Genomic DNA, 12,584 nt, shown 5'->3' on the forward strand with positions numbered 1-12,584 from the left:
ACATAATATTTTATATTTTTTAATTGGTTACCTCTACAAAAAAAATTATTTTTAAGTAATCAGCACCAAGAATTGAGCACCATGACAAATATTTCAACCTAATCAACACCTAATACATTTCCATTGATCATGTCATTGATCATCTTCTTTGTCCATGTCATCATCATGTACATCATCATTATCGCCATCATCATCCAAATCGTCAGAATGACCATCGTCAACATCATGATCATCACTATGACCATCATCATCATCATCATCAACATCACCATCACCACCACCATCATCATCTATTTCTTCATCTTTGCCATCATCATTAACTACTTTGTCTTCCACTTCTTTGGTATCTTCTTCTTCAATCACATTATACTTTACTGATTTTCCTCTTGGATCGTGTCTAACAGCAAATGACCAACCTAGTTTATGTGGAACGCCAAAGTAAAACACTTTCTCACATTGGCTTGGAAGAACATAGGGCTCATTTCCAACTAGCTCAAACGACTTGTATTAATCATTGTAAATCCATTATCATGTTCAATAACATTTCTATCAAGATCATTTTGATTCAGTCTTAGCCTATACCATTTGACACTGAATAGAACTTGTTTGAAGGAATTAAAGTCACACTCCATTATATCATCCAAAACTCCATAGTATCTATTTTCAAATTGTTGAGGATGCATGTTGTTTCTAGATCAAATATTAGTGACCTTGAAGACTACAGTTATCCTAGAATCACAAGTTCTCTTAGTCTCGTCCACCTTTTTTATGCAAAATTTATGGCCATTGTAGCACATAGATCTATGGTGCTTGACTTGTTATTTTTCAAACATGTCAAAATTATGCATCCATCCATGAGTTGATATTAAAAAAATGGGCCATGATAGATTAGCTTATACATACTTTTCCACCTCTTAAACCATTTGTTGGATCAATTACCATTGGCGTAACATTGGGATCACCATTACGATGAGCTTCTTTAACCAATGAAGCAACACCTTCCAATGTTAATGAGTGACCATTTTGTTGAGATCATTCAATCCATAACATCATCCAATCAAGATTGTTTGCAATATACAAATGAAGTACATCCCACTCATGACCAACCATATAAAATAAATAGATCAGTTAGAAACAACTTATATTGATGATGGATAAGAATTAATTAACTACAATAACATCTTATAATTACCTCTCACTTTCTTCAATCTACCTTCCCCCATCGAGTACTCCCCTTTGAATTTGTTAATGGAGTTGGGATCCCAAGTGCGATCTACATGGATCTTTGATGCAAAATTGGGAAGATATTCACTAATGTACACCATGGTTTGGTAGACCATATATCCCTCGACCATGGAACCCTCAGGACATTATCTCTATTGAACCAAGCCCTTCAAAAATTTGAAGTGCCTCTCAACCATCCACATTGACCTAATTGGTACAAGTCCACACAATTTGATCTCCTCAATTAGATGTATGAGGTAATTTTCTTGTGCATTGAAAGAAGTTGAAGGTATGCACTTTTGCATCTCACACAAAATCTGAGGAATTTTTCCCTTCTGTTGCTTTATGTCTTTTTATCAATTTCTTTAGATAAAAACCAACTAGAAGATATTCATCACACAAAAATATATTAATGAGACTGATAACACTTCTATACAAAAAATCTAACAAATAACACTTCTAAACTCATGTATTTCCTAAGATCATATATAATGTGTTTAACACTCATGTTCTTGAAGTTGTGTGGGAGAGATAGAGGTAGAACGTACTGCAGTAATAATAAAATGATCTTTTCAATATATTATAAAATAAAAAAATCAAAAGTACATGGATGTTTTACAAATTTATTGTAAATAGAGAAGAATATGACTTACCTTGACGAAGGTATGCCAATCATGCATTTTCAACCTTAACCAAAAATTGCCTTTCTTTGATATGAGAGTGCTTATATTTGCAGCATATCTTGTGGGTAATTTAGTTATTTTTTCATGGATTCGTATATTGCATCAATTTTTTGTTGCATTAATAACCAAGGAAGGGCGCTTGTATTAATCTAGTTTCCATTGCTATTTGGTTCAAGGGAAAACTTCAATGCATGATTCGATTCATCAATGTCATTGCAAATTTTGACCAATTCTTATTTGTCACACCTTCTATACAATATTTTTCGAAGTGTCTCTACAACATTCTTTTCAATATGCATAGCATCAAACAAATGCATGATTGTGAGGTGATCGTAGTATGACAACCTACTAAATTATCTAGGATAGCTTTTAAGTACTTTTGAAAGTTGTTCATCAATGCCTTGACGACCTTCACGAACATTAGTTATATCATTAGTAAAAAAAAGACAGTATCCAAATTTAGATTTCATATGAAAACCTATGGTGCAGAGTCCCAATTTATCTGGTTCAAAACACCCTTCTTAGACTTAGAATGGTTAAAACAATTACAATGTTATCTTAGACAAGATGAGGCTCTACAAGGCAGACCACTCCCACAACTTCCCTTTGTATTTAGTTACAAGCACCAAATTAGGAACATGAGTCTTTAAGGATTAAATGGAAATTTTAGGGTGGAATCCAATCCCCACACACTACAAACAACTCAAACAATCAAGTTCTACAACTTCACAATCCTTTTCGCAAGTTTATGGCACAATTGACAATTTTGTCCTACTAGGAGGGCTACAAGAAAAATTATTAGCAAGTTGATCTCCAGGGCCTACAAGGGCTTGACCAAACCCAAATCTAGGTTCAATTGGACCCTAACAACTACCCTCAATCATCCCCAAAGGGAGAACAAACCAATCTTCCAACTCCACTTTTCCTCAAGATTTCCAATTAGGAACTAGGCCTAATTAGGGCTGATTAACAAAGGAAGTACCCTAACTACAACCTCTTATACACCATCAATACTTGGAACATGCCAAGGACCATGAAAAAGTCTTAAGTATTAGTTTTCAACACTAGACACCACCCCCAACTCATGCCATGCATTGTATTGCCATAGTATGAAACCAAAATAATCTTAAAATACATCCTTATACCTTGAAAATCACCAAGAATTAGGTTTTTCCCATGGTGGACTTGCAAGATATGGCCAATTTTCCACTAAAACCCTAGGTGCGGCCTATAATGCAACACCCAACACAAAAATGAGGATAACTTGCTTGATATGATTGATGAGGCCTTCAAAACAAAATAATTAAAGATTTGATTCAACCCTCTATCCAACCATGTTAGAATTTTACAATTCCCAGACCATACAAATTTGTACAATGCCAAAAACCAGTCAAACTGCTTCAAAAATTTAGTTTCTTTTATCGAAACAATGTTTTCTCCATACAAGATATTCTCCAATCTTTCTTGGAACTTGATTTCCATAACCATATGATAAATCCTAGTAGTTCCTACAACCACAATGTGGTTTGGATCATTTTCTCACTAAAACTTGCAAATTTGCAAAAAGTTACTAATTTACAACTTGACAACTTTTTGACAACTTTTTCCAAAAAGAAATCAAGAGAAAAATGCCAATCAAGAATTGATTCTAGGATGAAAAAACATGTTTAAAGCCTTACTAAGGCCTCCTAACACCTATTCTTGTATTCCTAGGATGAAAATGCAAGAAAATGCTTTTTTTAACCAAGGTGGATGACAAGGTTTATATTTGCACCTTGTGTCCCTTGGTCTCAAAAATTGGGCTTATTACATAAATGAGAAAGAGAGTTTGAGATGTCCTATTCCATGGATGGGGATGTTTTAGAGTGTGCTCCTACACCATACTCTTGGGGTTGATTGATCTCAAGTCCATTTGAGATGATTTCTTGTAAGCTTGTGCCATGCTTTTTCATATCCACCTCATCCATCCAAACAACCTCTTCTTCAGGATAACATACTCAAATCACCAAGTAATTCTTATGGACATTCTTCCTACTTTTATTGATGATCTTAGTGTCCAAGATCACCTCTAGTTTTTTCCTTGCATGTGTAGGTAGGGCTGAAACATCCTCTTCAAACTCTTCCATGTGTGTTTCCCTGTCTTCCTCTTCACCACCTTTATAAGGTGAGATTTGCTATGTTAAAGATTGGTGAGATGCCAAGGTGAGTTGGGAGCTCAAAATAATATGCATTTGTGCCCAAGTTTCTTAATACCTTGCATGTATCAACCTTCCTCATGAGTAACTTGGTGTGTTTTCCCTTAGGCAACCTTTCTTTCTTCAAGTAGACCCACACCAAATAATTATGTAGTGCCTCTAGTGTTTGAAGTCTGTACCTTTTTATATTTTGATCCAAGAGATACTTGTTACTCATTTTATTATGTTATATGTTGGATTCAATGCTATGGTGATTTACTTCATTCTTGATTTGCTATGCTTTATGTGAACATGAGTGATGTAAATGGATTATTTTAGTATAATTAAATAAATGGTCAAATTAGGTTATTTAATGTATTTATTGCTTCGGCTAAGTTATTATATATAATTGCACTTGATCATGTGTTTTAGTTTGCCAGATTTATATCCCTAGCAGTGGCACATGGAGTTAGTGATTCAACTGTTAATATTTTACCAATGTCATCCCTATATGGTCGACATATCTTATTTAAGTGTTAAATTAAACCTTGTGGTGATTTGATAAATCCAAACTCACGTGCATTATGTGATTAGACCTATGAACGTGTTTGTGCATTTAGAAGTTCACATTTGTCACGAAAGTTGTTAAGGAATTTCTGTGATTTTGGGTTTTCAAGCTTTATTTTTAATTGATTTTAATTTTTGGCAGCTTTTTCATAGATGAATTCCAATTGCTTGGAATAGCCTATTTTCATTTCAGTTGATTTGAGGTTTAACTAGGTTACCTAGTTATTTGTCCTAATCGATTATTTACTCAAAAAGTGAATAAGTATCCAAAGAGGAAATTAATTCCTCACTTCTCACTTTTAGAAATTACAAATTTGAGAGCTTTTTCAAAAATCCTCTTTTGGAGGATTGCATTTATGTTCATTGTGAGAGCTGCTAAGACCAAATAGGTTTCAATTTTGAAGTTCTTGAGTTTTGAGGTTTTTACCTTGTTTTGCGTGTCACACAATTTTCTCGAGTTTTCTTGGCATGATGATGGTCATGGACTTGGACTATCTATAGGATGTCAGTCAGGCCATCATTGCACTTTTATGTTCCATTGGGATGTGTGTCGCATCTGTTCTCTCAAGCTTGTATTTGGTTGAGTGTGATTTTGCCTGTGTTCTCATCTAGTCCTTGTGTTATGATCTTCATGATGGTGGTGCACCCCACATGAGCACATGGCATGCATTTTTTGGGAGACTTGTGAGGCTCGATCTCCTGTTTGTATTTTCGTAAATTTATGATAATTTGGGGTTTGGTTAGGAATGTGCATGCCTACAAGAACTCATCGTTGGATGAGCATGGGTAGGGTAGGGTAGCACCACATGGACAGGGCTTCTATCTCATAGCCTGGTGTTTATTATGCCAGAGGGTTGGTGTGAAGAAGTTTTAATCAAGTGATAACTAAATAAAATACTGGGTAATAAAATGAAGATAATAAAAGGACATAGAGTGTGAGAGCCTTATGTTGCGAAGTTGAGTTTGCATAATACTAAGCTTGGGCTATTTGATGCCAAGTGACTCTCCATGCAACAAGTCCCTACATAGCTACCCATTGAGTGTCTGACCAAGACCTATAGTACTTGCATTGCCTCATGTTCTTGGTTTTCATCATCTTTACTATCTGGCGTGATTGTTAGCCATGGACATTTTATTTATGTGTGTTTTTAGTTGGTTCATTATCTCCATCAGCATAGTGGGAGTGGACCTATAGGTTTCATGTGGTTGGGAGGCATAGCTACCTTCACCACTACTGGGAACTAGTGTACAGAGACAGTCTATTATTCCAGTGTGACTGGTGCTTGATGTTTCACTTGGTATATTTGGGATTCTAGAGTATGTTTCCTTGTGATTTATGCTTTCATTGGAATGTATGGATATCATATTTAGATGATGTTAGTTTATTTGATGCATTCCTATATTATGATGTTTAGCATATGATTAGATTATGTGTTTTGATTAGTTGGAATATATATTGCTTTACTTGTTAGCATGTTAGATTTCCATGTTCTTGTGATGTTATTATGCTTTAGTAGTGACTCCCTCATAAGACAACTTTGACTATCTAGTTGGTAGTGACTCCCTCATATGAACTCAAGTAGGGGAATATGACGGTGGATCAATATGAGAAGCGGTTTCTTAGGTTGAGGTAGTATTCAAGTTACCATCATGACGAAGCACTCCTCACCCAACATTTTTTTATGGGCCTTAGGGACTTTATCATTAGAGATGTCTATGTTCACCAGCTGAGGACACTTGCACTTGTTGTGAAGAAGGAAAGAATTCTCGAGAGCAGTGTGGCTAGGGGATTTAGTAGAAAATTAGGCTCTTAGGGCTATAGTGTACAAAATTTAGGGTAGGATGTACAAGCTCCTCAATCTGCAAGAAAGAGCCAAGCCCAATCAACACCCTCTCAGAGTGGTAAATGGCATGGTCATCAGCGAGGGTATTGGACCAAGGGTGAATAGTCTTTAGGTACCTCAGGGAAGAAAGGGGATGACCAGAGCCATTAACAAAAGTCTCAGCAGGATCACCCTCCTTAGAGTAGTCAGCAGAACTCTAGCAAGGGAAGTACACCATATTCCAGTGCAACTCAGGGTGGTCATGGAATTATTTCCAGCTTTGTGGGAAACTATTATTCTTGTGGCCAACTTGACCATAAAGCATTAGGATGTCCTATTAAACCATCTTCAGGATGTGGTAGAGGTGTAGCTAGATCAGAACCTACTATGGGAGATGCAAGTAGAAGCCATCAAGTTTTTGCAACAGTTGATAACTGTCAAACTAAGCATCAAGGTATCATAGTTGAGGCTACAAGTATATTGCATGGTATTTCATCTTCAGTATTATTTGACTCAGGTGCTTCAAATTCTTTTATTTCACCATATCTTGTTCAACGGTGTGGGCTAGTGGTAGTTCGTTAGGTCGATAGGTGGTAAGTTGAGTTAGCCACAGGATCTAAAGTGATGGTAGACTCCTTGGTCAGTGGTTGTAGATTGAACATTGGTACCTTCACCACAATAGTGGATCTTTGTATCCTACCTCTAAGATCATATGACATTGTGTTGGGTATGGATTGGTTAGCTGCCCATTAGGAAAATATAGATTGTCGCCATAAGTTGGTATAGTGTGTTGATGACATAGGTAGGCAAGTGGAACTTTTAGGAGTCCAAAGACTAGTCTCACTTTGGATGATCTTAGCTAATCAACTAAAGTGGAGTGTGCAAAAGGGATGTCAGTTGTTCATAGTTTCTGTCAGTGATCTTGAGGAAGTTGAGAGTCATATAGTGACACTTGATGATCATCCACTCCTTTAGGAGTATGCAAACATATTTCCTAAAGAAATATACAGTATGCCAGCACAACGTGACATTGATTTTTGAATTGATCTCATACCAGGAGTGGAGCTGATTTCATGAACTCCTTATTGCATGACTACTCAGGAGTTGAGTGAGCTTAGATTACAGTTGGAGGAATTGTTGGCCAAGGGCCATATTCATCCTAGTGTATCCGTATGGGGTGCACCAATCATCTTTGTGAAGAAGAAAGATGGATATTGCATTTATGCATTGACTACCAGCAGTTGAATAAGGTGATGATGAAGAACCATTAGCCTTTGTTGAGGATAGATGACTTGTACAATCAGATGAAGGGAGTGTGAGTGTTCTCAAATATTGATCTTAAGTTGGGATAGCATCAACTTTGTATTTAGGAGGCTGGCATTCATCAAAGAACTTTTCACACATGATATGGGCATTATGAGTTCATGGTTGTACCCTTTGGGTTGAACAAACACCGATCTGATGAATGGAGTATTTCACACATTCCTCGATCAATGTGTCATAGTATTCTTGGATAACATATTGATCTATTTGAAGATTTTTGAGGAACATGAAGTCCATTTACACCAGGTGTTGCAATGCTTGTGAGATCATTAGTTGTATGGAAACTTGGGTAAATGTGGGTTCTTCCAATATGAGGTGAAGTATTTGGGGCATGTCATCACTGGTGAAGTTATTGTAGTGGATTTAGAGAAAATTTGAGCTATCATGGATTGGTCGGTACACACTAATGTTACAAAGGTTCAAAGTTTCATGGGATTTGTAGGTTATTACGATCTCTTCATGAGGGATTTCTCACATGTGGCTCATCCCATCAATTCTCTTTAGCAGAAAGGGAAGAAGTTTGTTTGATCAGACTAGTGTGAGGCATCTTTTAATGCTCTTAAGGACTGTTTGACCAGTGCACCAATCCTTGATAGTGCCTAATCCTATAGGTGATTTTATGGTTTGCACAGATCCTTCATTGGAAGGCGTGGGTACAGTGTTGATGCAGGATGGTCAAGTAATTGCATATGAGTCTAGAAAACTCAAGGACCATGAGCTTAACCAACCTAATCATGATTTAGAACTCACAATTGTGGTGCATGCTCTTACTTATTGGAGACATTTCCTTTTGAGATATAGGTTTGAGTTGCATAGTGATCATAGGAGCTTACAATATATCTTTACTCAGCCAAACTTGAATGCACAACAATGCCATTGGATGGAGTTCCTATGTGAATATGAATTTGACATTCACTACATTAAAGGGAAAGAAAATGTCTTCATGGATGCCTTGAGGAGGAGGTGACATGGGATATTAGTTTTGTGTTTAGGTGTAGATTTGTGAGGTTGTATCTTGAAGGCCTTTCCTAGAGACACATGGTATCAAGAGGTAAGGGTGAAGATCGAGTCTAGACGTACCCTTGAGGGGAGGATTTTAGGATATGTTCTCAAGTTCGATAGACTACTGTGACACTTGGGGCATATCTATATACTAGTGTCTAGTGATCTTCGTACCTTGGTGTTGTTGAAAGCACATTGTGCACCATACTCCACACATCCCAATGTCAATAAGTTACATTCTGACCTTAAACGGTTGTACTTTTGGGTAGGGATGAGGCATGATGTTGTTGATTTTGTTGCTCAATGTCTCAAGTGCTAGAGAGTGAAGGCGGAGCATCAACATCCAATGGGTCTTTTACAGCCACATACCATTCTAGAATGGAAGTGGGATATGATATCTATTGTTTTTATCATAGGGTTTCCTATATCATTGTGACAACATGATTGTATCATGGTGACAGTGGACAAGTTGCTCAATGTAGCACATTTTTCACCCATGAGGACATCCTGCACAACTTCTTTTGTAGCACATGTTTTCTTGGAAGATATTGTTCATTTGCATGGGATCCCTCGTTAGATTATTGTGGATAGAGATATAGTGTTTACTTCAACATTGTGGACATTTCTCTAGCATGCTTTGGGCATGCAGCTCAATTTTAGTTTGGCTTATCACCTAGAGACTAATGGTTAGATAGAGAGAGTGAACCAGGTTCTAGAAGAAATGTTTGACATGTATGTGATGGATAGGCAGGTGAAGTGGGAGGATTATTTATAACTTGTTGAGTTTTCTTATAAAAATGGGTATCATAGTTCTCTTTGCATGTCACCTTTTTAGGCCTTGTATAGTAGACTGTGTCGTACCCATTTGAGTTGGGATCTTTTAGAGGACCAAGTACTTCTAGGTCTAGAGATGCTTTAGGATATGGAGTAGTAGGCTATTCATATTAGACAGTATTTGGTTACTGCTCAGGACATGCATAAAAAGTATGTTGATGCCCATAGGTTGGATTGTCATTATTCTATTGATGAAAGGGTGTTTTTATGAGTGTGTCAGAGGAAGAGCCCCATTCATTATGGGAAAGGATCTAAGTTAGCACCATGTTTTTTTGGACAGTTTGAGATCCTCGAGAGGATCAGTCATGTTTCTTATCGACTAGCATTGCTATCTAGCCTATTGCACATCCATGATGTTTTCCATGTTTTTGTTTTGTGAGAGTATATTTCCAATGTGACCCATGTTCTTAATTGGGATGCTTTACATGTGGAGGACAAACAACTTTCTTTGGAGCCCATTCATATCCTTTAGCATTAGAGACTAACTTTGAGAGGTTGGTACATAGAGTAGGCAAGGGTCTAGTGGGACCCGAGCAATGAGACCTTTGTTACTTGGGAAGATGCTACACAATTGAGAGATTTGTACCCCTATCTTTTTGCAAGCTTCTAGGAGTAAGCTTATGCCTAGTGGGCAAGGATGTAGTGCCTCTCATGTTTGCAATCTGTACCTTGTTATATTTTGATCCAAGAGATACTTGTTACTCATGTTAGTTTTACATTTAAGATGACCTAAGGGTCAGGTGTTATACTTTGATTTCAATATCATAGATGTTAGATTACTATGATGTTCAGTTGATCATATTTGCATGATGATGCCATTTTGAGGTGACAATGTGTTTTATGATGCTATTTGGTTGCCTGGTATTTGAACATATCTTTGATTATGTTACATGTTGGATTCAATACTATGGTGATTTAACTCATTCTTGATTTGCTATGCTTTATGCGAATGTGAGTGATGTAAATGGATTATATCAGTATAATTGAATAAATGGTTAAATTAGGTTATTTAATGCATTTATTGCTTTGGCTATGTTATTACATGCAATTTCACTTGATCATGTGTTTTAGTGTGCCAAATTTATATCTCTAGCAGTGACACATGGAGTTAGTGATTCAGTTGCTCATATTTTACCACTGTTGTCCCTATATGGTCAACATATCTTATTTAAGCATTAAATTAAACCTTGTAGTGATTTGATAAATCCAAACTCACTTGCATTATGTGATTAGACCTATGAACGTGTCTATGCATTTAGAGGTTGACGTTTATCACGAAAGTTGTTAAGAAATTTTTGTGATTTTGGGTTTTCGAGCTTTATTTTTAATTGATTTTAATTTATGGTGGCTTTTCTGTAGATGAATTCCAATTACTTGGAATACCCTATTTTCATTTGGGTTGATTTGGAGTTTAACTAGGTTACCTAGCTATTTTTCCTAACTGAATATTCACTCAAAAAGTGAATAAGTATAAAAAGAGCAAATTAATTCCTCACTTCTCGCTTTTGGAAATTACAAATTTGAGACCTTATTCCAAAATCCTCTTCTAGAGGATTCTATTTTTGTTCGTTCTGAGAGCTATGGGTGTGTGATCTTCATAAGGTCGGTCTCGTTGGATCTAGCTTGGTGAGACCTTGGTTTTTCATAACTTTTAGAAGCTTGTACAGGATATTTATTTTATTTGGTCGATTCCCATTTTAGCCCATTTGGCTATCAGGTAGGACTCTCCCATTTTCATGTTTTAGCTAAGTTTCTATTTCCATTTCTTGTAGCTTTTTGTTAGGAGGCTGAGAACTAGTGTTCCCCTCTGTTTCTGATTGTTGGTTCTGCCCAAGTGGTTGGGTATGAACGGTTTCCCAAATTTCAGGATGAGGGTTTGGGGTTTTGCACTGTTATGCTGGTCATTTATGCATACGATGTTCAAACTTGAATTTTATTGGATTTTCATGGCTTTTGTGCCCTAAGACCAAATGGATTTAACTTTCAAAGTTTTTAAGTTTTGAGGTTTTTACCTTGTTTTTCATGTTGTCTAGTTTTCTTCAGTTTTCTTGGCATGATGATGGTCATAGAATTGGACTATCTGTAGGATTTTAATTAGGCCACTATTGTACTTTTATGTTGCATTGGTATGTGTGTCACATCCATCCTCTCGAGCTTGTATTGGGTTAAGTGTAATTTCTCTTGTGTTCTCATCTAGTCCTTGCGTTATGATCTTCGTGATGGTGGTGTGCCACACACGAGCACATGCACGTGCATTTGTCAGTTGACTTACAAGCCATGATATCCTATTTTTATTTTAGTTGAGTTATCATCATTTGGGGGTGGGTTGGGAATATGCATGCCTAAAGGCACTCATTGTTGGATGAGCATGGGTAGGGTAGGATAGCACCACATGGAGGGAGCTTCTATCTTGTAGCCTGGTGTTTATTGTGCCAAAGGGTTGGTGTGAAGAAGTTTTAATCAAGTGATAACTAAATAAAATACTAGGTAATAAAATGAAGATAATAAAAGGACACAGAGTGTGAGATCCTTCCATTGGGAAGTTGAGTCCACATGATACCGAGCTTTGGCTATCCGATGCCAAGCAAATCTCCATGCAGTGAGTCCCTACATAGTTACCCACTGAGTGTGTGACCAAGACCTATAGTGCTTGCATTGTCTCATGTTTTTGGTTTCCATCATTTTTACTATCTGGTGTGAGTGTTAGCCATGGACATTTTCTTTATGTGCGTTTGTGGTTGGTTCATTATCTCCATCAGGATAGTGGAAGTGAACCTAGGGGTTTCACATGGTTGGGAGCCATAGCTACCTTCACCACTACTAGGGACTAGTGTACAGAGATGGTCTATTATTCCAGTGTGACCGGTGCTTGATGTTTCACTTGATATATTTAGGATCCCGAAGTATACTTCCTTGTGATTTATGCTTTCATTGGAATGTATGGATATCATGTT

This window comes from Cupressus sempervirens, chromosome 3 (genome assembly GCF_028749045.1).
Source record: "Cupressus sempervirens isolate cs-2001-9-10 chromosome 3, ASM2874904v1, whole genome shotgun sequence".
Classification (NCBI taxonomy): Eukaryota; Viridiplantae; Streptophyta; class Pinopsida; order Cupressales; family Cupressaceae; genus Cupressus; species Cupressus sempervirens.